Source organism: Eptesicus fuscus, chromosome 13, assembly GCF_027574615.1.
Source record: "Eptesicus fuscus isolate TK198812 chromosome 13, DD_ASM_mEF_20220401, whole genome shotgun sequence".
In the NCBI taxonomy this organism is placed as follows: domain Eukaryota; kingdom Metazoa; phylum Chordata; class Mammalia; order Chiroptera; family Vespertilionidae; genus Eptesicus; species Eptesicus fuscus.
The window spans coordinates 32,532,996-32,543,288 of record NC_072485.1 but is presented as its reverse complement, the minus strand read 5'-3'; the positions used below and the strand labels follow the sequence as shown (position 1 = coordinate 32,543,288).

General features: G+C 46.5%; 1 non-coding gene across 1 annotated transcript; it reads left to right on the top strand.

Annotated features, from left to right (window-relative positions):
- The first annotated feature begins 612 nt into the window (after nt 1-612).
- On the top strand, nt 613-745 carry LOC114227122 (small nucleolar RNA SNORA42/SNORA80 family). Its single transcript, XR_003613201.2, has one exon. It is a non-coding gene; the product is annotated as a small nucleolar RNA SNORA42/SNORA80 family (small nucleolar RNA).
- The last annotated feature ends 9,548 nt before the right edge of the window (nt 746-10,293 follow it).

Below are 10,293 nucleotides of genomic sequence, written 5' to 3'. Positions count from 1 at the left end.
TGTGTGTCAGGCACTGTACAAGGGTCTGGAAATAAAGCGACATTCTGGTCCTCCTGTAGAATATGCTAAATTATAAATATAATGGCTTACATTTTTCTTTTTTATCCTCACCTGAGGACATATTTATTAATTTTTAGAGAGAAAAGAAGGAAGGAAGAGAGAGCGAAAAACATCAATGTGACACAGAAACATCAATTAGTTGCCTCCTGCATGTACCTCGATCGGGGATCAAACCCACAACCTGGGCATGTGCCCTGACCGGGAATTGAACCCACAACCTTTTGGTGTATAGGGCAACACTCACCCAACGGAGCCAGGGCTTATCTTGGTCAGATACTGACCTGAAAGCCTCATGTAAATGATCACATTGAATCCCCCCAAACCCTCTACGAGGCAGCTATTATTATTATTATTATTATTAATTATTATCATGCTCATTTGGCTGGTAAGGAAACAGGCACAAGAGGTAGAGATCTTGCTGGAGGTGTTAAGGTCAGTGACAACTGGCAACTGACCCTGGGCTCCCAGGCTGCAGCTCCTGGTGCTTAACCACGAGGCTTACTGCCCTTGTCCAGCCTCAGGAGGCCGCCACAGTGTGTGAAATACTTGCACACATGGGTTTGGACTGATAGCAACCCCGTCTCCCTGTGTCTCTCATGGTGCCCATGCCAGAGCAGACTGTGGCCTCGAACCATTGCCTGGCCTCTGCCTGTAGGCTACAGGCACTGAAGCAGATTGCACAGTGGGGGAAAAAAATAAAAGGAAAAGAAATACTTGCAAATACCGTACACTATTCCCTTTGCTCCTCTTAGCAGTTCTGCAGGGACCTGCGATGGCCACCATGAGCGATGAAGGCATTTCCCCAGCAGGCTAGTGTCCCCGAGCCTGGCCTGGCGCCCTCCACAGGACCCAGGGTGCAGGGTCTCCTTTGTGCTGTGTCTTAACAGTTCCCCCACAGAGAGCATGTATTCTTTTATAACCACTAAAACAGTATCAAAGTACAGAAAGTGGCCTTTTCTCCTCTCTGTGTTCTGTAGTTAGCTCTCAGCTGCGTGTGGCCTGTATTTCGGAGGTGGCCTGCGGGACGCTGTGCTCTTTCATTTTCTTCATTTACAGTTTCAGGCTTGTGAGTTCTGTGCTGTGGGGAACTCGGCAGCAAAGCTTCCAGAGGCATCAAGAACCACGCCAGCATTCCCCGCCAGGAGGCGCTCACGGACGCCTTTCCACCCGTGCGCCAGGTGGCCGGTGGGAATCTCAGAGCAGGCGCGGGATTTTTCTTCTCATTACCCACTAACCTTAGGGTAGGTTGCTCATCTTGAAAACAACAGCAACTTGACGCAATCACTCACTTTTTTTCTTTTTTTCTGCAGTTTGGTAATTACTTTTTAATGTTGCCAGTGGGAGGGACAGGATTCTGCGGCTTATAGAACTGGGGGAGGTGAGAGCCCTTTGGACGAATGCTCTTAATTTTACAAGGAAAGAACCGAAGGCTAATCGAGGAACTGGAGGCGTCGTAACTCGCTCTCTGGTGAGGAATGTCACCTCCGGTTCTAGTTCTGCTACCTACATACCTCTCAGCTCTCCTAGTCCGACTCCTTTTAAGAGATAAGAAAACAGAAAGGTACATGATTTGTCCAAGGCCAACAAGTGAATGGTACAGATGGACCAGAGGGCAGGTCTTCTAGCTCCTCGTTCCAGCAGCTGGGTGAGGATGAAATAAACTGGTTACCTGAAGCACATGATCCTCACAGAGCAAACACACAAAACAGCCATTGATAGAAGACAAAGAGAGTGAGCGAGTCAGAAACAGATGAGAGAGACAGGAAGAGGAGAGAGAGAAATGTTTTTCTAAAAGTAGGTACAGAATTCTCTCAGGGAGAGAGCACCTGCTGTGGGAAAATGAGCTCCCCAGGAGAGCTGAGTATCTGTTGCTAGCAGAGAATTGAGATGAACCGTCTGAATAACAGAGAAAGAAAATTCTGGAGCTCCAAGGGGGGAGTGTCTAACTTTAGGTTTCTCCAAAAGCCAACCCGAAACCAGGGCTTGGGTGCAGGTAGTGTGTCTGAAGGTGATCACAGGAAGCACCATGAAGCCAGTTAGACCACAGATCTCTGTCTCCTCTTCCACAGCAGGAGGCGATTATTTTTCCCTGGGAAGGAGACCTGAGATTGAAGTTCTACTCTGAGAAAAGGCTTTGTCACTCGCTCCAGCTGCTACTCTGGCCTTTTTATAGATGAGATAACCTGTAGGTGGTTTTCTCATCTCTAAAATGGAGATGATAAAGCCTGCTCTGCCTATTTCACAGGGTCTTGGGGGAGACAGTCAGCTGAGATAATGACTGTAAACATCTTGTATAAATGGTAGAGCATGTCATTCATCCATTATCAAGTGATTATGAGCGTTTATGTCTGTGTTGGTTCCTGAGAATTTAAGAATGAGATATAGTCCCTACCCATGTGGGACTTTCAGTTGGATGTGGGTATTGACAACTAAGTACATAATTGAGTTACTATGACTCATCCTATGAGTCACCCTAACATAGAAATTACAGGTTACCATGCTATGAGAACACAAAAGACTTGGTGGTGCCCAAGGGCAGGCCCACACATACCCAGCAGGAGAGTGGCACATTTATCCGGTCACCAAGCCTTTACAGAATCCCCGATCAGTCCATGTGCATATCTCTACTGGTTGAGGCATGTGCCTCCCTGGCTCTCATGTCACTGCTTGTTCTCTCTGTCCCCGTTGCTTGACGTGTCTGTTTTTGGCATAACCTCCTTTCCAGGCCACAGGGACAGACCAGGTCTACTGTCCTTTCTTGGGCAAACATCCCATAAAGGGAGTGGGTCCAACCTCCCAGGAAGTACAGGCTGTTCTTGTGTGCACACAGCCTCAGGGACCAGGTGTCTGCCAAGCCTAACATGCAGCTTTGTGTATATAGTGTTTCTGAGGTCATGACATGCCAAGAGAAAGGAGCCCAGAGATCCCAATTCTCCATCTCTCCCCTTGCAATGCAAAACTCCCTTCTCTCTGCCAGGTATATATAAAGAGCTGTTCGCTAGCCCAACCCAGTGGCCAACACCAACTCCTACCAGATGGTAGGAAGCAAACTTGCAGAAGGTTAGAGGAACTGCTTCTTTAAGAACCTTTGAGCTTCCAGGAAAGACCAGATTGGTGGTAACAGGTGGGGAGACTAGTCCCAGGAGTGCCCAGAAGAGAGGAGGCCCCTCAGAAGCATTTATTTATCCAGCCCTGGTCACTTCTGTGTGCTCCTGTATCTACTCTATTCATCTTTCCCACTGTGCCATTAGCTCTCTTAACTGACCTTCATGTTACTGCCTTGCCAAGAAAGCTTGAACTCACTATTTCCTCTGTAAATGTTCTGATTGGTACCTGTGGAAGGTGGAGTCCTTGCAGCTAAGAGGCCACTTTCTGGTTTGCATGTAGATTTTCCCCTCCCACTAACTGAGTTACTAGTTTTTAGTTATTGTTTACTGTGTCAGTTCTATTTGTCTCTAAATTGTTTATTCCCATTGTAGCTGTTATTCTCTGTGTCTGTGTTATCCTATATAATAAAAGCCCAGCAACCATAATGGCTTAATGACCAGAACAACCGCTCGACAAGCCGGATGGCAGGACGGGGGACTGGCGAGCGGGCAGAAGATAGTCCTGATCACAGGCTAGGCCTAGGGACACTACCCGTGCATGATTTCATGCACTGGGCCTCTAGTTGTTATTATATGATTCAATAAGGTATTATATAAATTGATGAAATTCATTTCCATGAAAGCTGAGTTATATTTTTTGAAAGCTTCAATAAAAGTGAATAGTTTATAAAAATTTCTGTCAGAGCTGAAACCGGTTTGGCTCAGTGGATAGAGCATCGGTCTGCGGACTGAAGGGTCCCAGGTTCGATTCCGGTCAAGGGCATGTGCATTGGTTGCGGGCACATCCCTGGTAGGGGGTGTGCAGGAGGCAGCTGGTCGATGTTTCTCTCTCATCGATGTTTCTAGCTCTCTATCCCTCTCCTTTCCTCTCTGTAAAAAGTCAATAAAATATATATATATAAAAAATTGCTGTCAGAGGTGTAGAAGAAAGAACTGGACATGATGTGATAGATATTGTACATCACTTTTGCTCACATACCACTGGCCAGAACTTGGTCACATGACCATGCCTACCACCATGCAAGATGGGAAATGTAGTCTTTATTCTAGAGGCCACATGCCCAGCTAAAATTTGGGTTTTCTTACTTCAAGAGAGATTGGGGAAAGAGGTATTGGGGACAATTGTCAATTTCTCTCATAGTATGTAAAAGCATTTTCCCCCCTAAGATTCTTTGATTCAACCATTTAAAAAAAATTAACTGATAGATTCTTGGACCAGATAGCCTCAGATAAGAAGACTCTTACTATATAACTTACCTTCCTGGGACTCTCTTCTGCCTAAGTGCTATTGAACCTTTGTTCATTCAGTGGGTTTTTATGCATTCATTTATTTAGTCCACAGATGTTTATTGCTGTGCAAGGCACCAGGCTCTGAGGAAATGGTGACAGGCAAGTAAGACAGGCCCTGCCTCCTGTGGTTCACAGCCTAGTTGGGCTCCTGCATAGGTGGTGTGACAGGGACATATATAGAGTCCTGACCGAGCACACAGGAGAGGACGAGGGTCAGAGAAAACTTCCAGGAGGTGAATTTTGAGGAGGTCGGTAGGTATGAGGAGGCAGTGAGATGAAGGTATATCATAGGTGTGACCATGCTGCTCTGGACACTCACTTGGAAGTTAGTGCCCATTGTCCCCTTCATGCTCTCCCTGTCCCCTCCCCCAGGTACATTTTGCTTCCTCCCCCCACCAACACATCCTCCTCTTGAATAGGCAAGCTCTCTTACCTCTCATGCTTTTTCCTTTCCTTTTGCCTTACCTTTTCCTTCTGCTTAGAGTGCCTTCCTCATCTTGTCATTCTGACAATCTTCTGCTCATCCTGCCTCACGCTCGGTGTTCCCCTGACTCTGCCCACAAGGGCTCACCTCTCTTGCCTTTGGTCTTTCCCGGCACTTTACAGCCTCTTCTAGGATGTCGCCTCCCTGATAGTTTCATGGGCGTGTCTGTCGCCCCAAGCACAATGCAAGCACGGGGAAGGCCATCACTGTGCTTTAGTCCTGTCCAACACGGGTGCGCCTCGCTCAGAGCTTAGTCTTCAGTGAGGGCTCAGCAATGTTTGAGGAGGATGTGGGATTTTGGAGGAGTGGAGTGAGCCTTGGACTGAGTCGGCATGGCTCCACCTCTTAATATAGTGCAGGATGGTGGGCAACTCACTTCCTCGGCTTGGAGCTCAGTTCCCTATCTATACAGTGAGAAGATTGGATTTAATAATTGCTGTGATTATTTTACAAAACCACAATTCAAAATGCTCACCACTCCTACGGCCACCCTCCTAGGGCACAAGTTGCTGGGCTTTGAATCACGCGACTTTGCAACCTTGATCATAGCTAAAGCTTAGATGTGAGTGAGTCGGGTGGCTTCTGTGTGTTAGGGAAGAGGAGCCATGGGTGAGGAACTACGCCAACCACACCCTTTCTGTTGAAGAATTGGAATGCAGCCTACAATAGGCGTCCGTCAGGGACAGGCACAGAGAAGTCAGTGACAGAAGCCATGAGGCCGGCAGGGGAGATAGTGGGGAGAGAGAATTTGCCAGGAGGAATGGAAACAGATTCCGAGAGAAGTGAGGGGGTGCTGTGGGGTCATTAGAGCAGGTGTGGTGCCGGGAGTGCCTATGGCTGAGATGGTTCCTTCTGCTTCCTTGCTTCCCACATGGCATTTTGGATTATGTGTGAGCTCTTTGCAACGTATTTAACAAAAACTTACTGTTCTAAGCATTTTATAATCCCTAGACTATAGGCACTGTCATTATCCCCACTCTATAGAGGAGGAACAGAGAGGATAAATGCCCTTGCCAAGTACCTACTAGTAAATAGCAGAGCCAGGAATCAAACCCAGCTTGCCTGGGTCAGAGCCCAGGCACTTAGCCCTTATACCATGACTAGAGGCCCGGTGCACGGATTTGTACACTGGTGGGGTCCCTCTGCCTGGCCTGAGGGGATTGGGCCGAAACCTGCTCTCTGACATCCCTCGAGGGGTCCCAGATTGTGAGAGGGCTGTTCTCAGGTGACACACCCTGGAATTGGGCTCCCTCCTCTGTGGTTCCAGGTGCATCACCCGAGAACCACAGCTGCCAACTCACCACAGCTCGGCAGCTCCTGCGTTGGGCGCCTGCCCCCTCGAGGTCATTGCATGTCATAGCTACCGGTCGGATGTTTGAATGGTCGGACAGTCGCTTAGGTTTTACATGTATATAAAAGGTGCTTCTTTATAGGTAGCAAGCAATTCTGAGCACCTACCTATATGCCAAACCCCATGCTAGGTACTTTACTATTCCGTTTACTCCTATATGTATTATCTCAGGTTTTTTGTAATTCTTGCATCAACCCTGTGAAGCAGGTGTCTATATGCTTATTCTATGGATGGAAAATAGATGCTAGAAAATGTTAAATGTATTGTCCAAGGTCAAACAGCTGGCCAGTGGTAGGGCCAACCCTGCCTGCCTGGGATGGTAAAGAAAACTCTCAGCGATTTCCTTCTGAATGATGGAGGCAGCTGAGCCCCCCAATCTTGGGATCTGCCACTCACAGTGACAACTTGTACACTATCTGTCATTTCAGGAACTGTGAAATATGAGACAGAGCCTCAATATGTTAAGAATTCACAGGCATTTCTAGAGGCTGCAACTGAAGTGGGGTTTGGGGGGAGGGGAAGAGACAGCGCAAAGAATGTAGCTTGCAATGAGCTATTTTTTTCTCTCCCATCTTTTCTGCCTTCTGCTTAATTGCTTGATAAAGATAAATAAAGCTGGGGAAAATTACATTTGGCAGCCTTCAATAGGGTTTGAATTTGTGGTTCTTTCTTCACTGCTTATTTTTTGTTTATAGTAGATTTGTTAACTGAGATTTTCATCTTTTATCCTTGTATTCTTTTCTGGATTGAATAAGGAAATGATATGCAAGTGAAACCCTAGCCCTAGGCAAACTAGCAGATGCATAAAAATATATGCATAAAATATGCAAATTGAAAATGAATATCAGGGCTAACTAGCCTTGTTGTATGAAACCATTTTCTTAACCTGTCTGGGCCTTTGGTATATCCTTCCCAAATTGGGAGATAAGGAATCTAGCCAAAAGTGACATGGTTGCTGGAAAGATCCAGTAAGATAAAAATACCTCCTTTATTTTATTTATGCTGTTACGTTAGGACTTACCTCTAAGTCCTCTCACTGGATCTGTTGTATCCCCATTTTACGCATAAAGGAATAAACTTAGAGATGTTATGTGGCTGGGCTATCACCACCCAGCTAACAGTAACTCAACGCCCAGGGACAAGGGGTTAAAATTATTACAAAACAGTACTACACACAGAGGAAGTCATGGTACCGGACACAATGGGTCTGAGGCCTCCTGTCACTGCTTGAGCCGAATTAATCGTATATGAGCATCTATTCCAATAATGCTGGCAGTATGGGGAGAGCAGTGGGTCACCCTGGAAAGTCTGCTCTGACTCCCCTCACCGGTTGGCTGATTACATACGGGCAAGAGAGAAGATAACTGCGTGCCGCTGGGAGCTGCCAGGGTAACAGGGAAAGGCAGGGAGGGTCTGCAGTCCGGCCTCCAGGAGCCCGAAGTCTGATAACAAAGTGGCTAATCTTCTGTGATGTTAGCAGCAGCTCAGCCAGTTCCTGACACCTGAGAATGGTCAGCGTTCCTGAGGCAAACTCCCTGGGCACAGCCACCAAATCAAAGCATGTCCTGTCCTGTCCTTGGTCTGTTCTCAAAATGGACCCATCGAGGCATCTCATCTTTCTACAGCCTTGTTTTACCCTCCAGTTCCCTAGGGTCTGTAAGAAAACCTCTTAGTCAGGTGAATAATTATTAAACAACTGTGACTCTATTCTCATTACATGCCCTTCCCCCTAGGGAAGTCACATTATTTAATTATTTTATTCTCGTTTGTTTTTTTCTGGTATAAAAGTAATACGAGTTATTGTTTTAAATTCAAATTCCTTAGACATGCAAATCTAAAAAAGTATCTTTTAGTCATCACCTGAGGATATTTTTTTCATTGCTTTTAGATAGAGTGGGAGGGAGGGAGACAGAGAGAGAGAAAAACATTTATGTGAGAGAGACAAATTGAATTGATTGGTTGCCTCCTGCATGAGCCCTGACTGGGGCTGGGGCTGAGGCTGGGGAGCAACCCGAAACCAAGGTACGTGCCCTTGATGGGGAATCAAATCTGTGACTTTTTGGTGCATGTGCCTACGCTCTAACCACTTAGCAACACTGGCCAGGACCTAAGAAAGTATCTTTTAATCTTGCCATTCAGAGGTAAATACTGCTAGCAGTTTGCTGTATATTTTTCCAGATTGTTTTTTTCTGTAGCATCATCGCTATTAGCAAGTGACATTCTGATAGCCTGTAATAGTTGCAAAGGGCTTTCACAAAAATGACCTCAAGGCACGTGTATCTATCATAATTTCCTTTTCCTCTGATTGGAGGGAGGTGGAGCCTGTGCCTTTGAGGATACTAACGATCCAGTGAATGAGATTTGTTTCTGCCTGAGGTCTTAAGAGCAAGCATTTCAACTAACTGACTGTTCCCTGCAGACTGGGGAGCTGGCTGCCTCCCTTTACCGAGGAGCTGTTTGACAGCTCCGTGGTGGTTGTGACATTTCCTAGGTACAGCCTGGGCCGCTCCAGATAGAAGGAAGTCGGCATCGACCGAACTCTGAACAGCGAGGATCCACAGGTTTATAATAGGTTAATTTGCGAATACTGGAATGTCTTGAATTGAGCTAAGAAATTGAATATCCTAAAAAAAAAATATGCAAGGTGGAGTCCCCATTGGCACTAGCAGGGACCTCAGAAATCACCTGGTCTGGCCTATATGTTTTATTTTGTAGTGCAGAAAACGGAGCTCCAAAGCTAGGAAGAGATTTAACCTGTATATGTAGTTCAATTTGGTTGGAGAAATGTTTTCTGAGCACCAAGTATGTCTCACCCTCCTGTTATTCTTGCGAGATGTTTGGGTTAGATGTGTTTCCCGCCTTCAAAGAATTGACAGTCCACTCTTTGTTGTCCAAAATATTATAAAAGCATACAGGGAAATAGTCTAAACATTTTCACGAAGGAAGAGAGGTGCACCTGACTTCTTTCTGTAGCCTTGAAGCTTATGCCGAGTGAAAGAACCAGTTCAATAATGCCTTCCCGAATCAACCGTCTGTAACTCCTCCCCTTCCCAAGTCCTCTCTGCAGCGACCCCCGCTCCGAGGTGACCTCCCACGCCTTTCACCTGGGCCTCATCTGTAACATTTGCACTCTCAACCTCACTTCATAGTCCCCTCCCTCATCAGCAAAGGCTGTGGCATGCTGATATTTTTATTCTTAGTGCCTAGCATGCATATCGAATAAATGCTTGTCAACTGATGAATGCATTTCTGTGTCCTTAAGACAGATTGCACTTTTCATGGTGCTATACACGCCTTCCAAATGATACATTTCTGGAGTGCTAGATAAAACTTGGGGATATAAATTCAATATCCAGGCACACTGGCCTCTGCATAACACTCTCCCCTCAGGGTTGTAGCCCATATGTTCACGCTTTGATTTTTGGCCATGTGCTTGGTGTCATCAATCAGGATCAAATGCGGTGCCCTTCCTTTGCGGAGGGCCTGTGGGGCAATGTTTGGTCCGTGGCACATCGGTCACTGCTAAAAATGTGTAGGTAAGTCACCCCTATCATGCATATTTATGACATTTATGCTGTCTCATATGCAAAATTCCTATCTTGATTCCCCAGGCCAGAAGCTGAAGTGGCAGATTCTCTGCTCCCGGTTCCCTGGCAGCCAGAGCACAGAGACGACCTTGGGACTGTAAATCTGAAGTAACAGAAAGAAGCGGGGGAGTTCTGACTTCATCCTGGGTGACGGAGAGAGACAAGGGCATCTGAAGTCTGTAGTGCTTGGCAGCTGCAGTGCCCGCATTAGCATTAGCGGCAGGGTCTAGCACCAGGGGTGTTGGCAGTGCCCAGGGGACCACCTTGGCTGGGCATTTTTCGGTTCTAGTTCTGGCTGCTTCGTTTTCTTTGGTTCTGCCCTATTTTCTGATCCTTCTTGCCTGACTTCCCCAACAAGCCTGGGAGCTATCCAATATCCTCCTACTGATTTTCTTTTCTGCTTACGTTAACCCA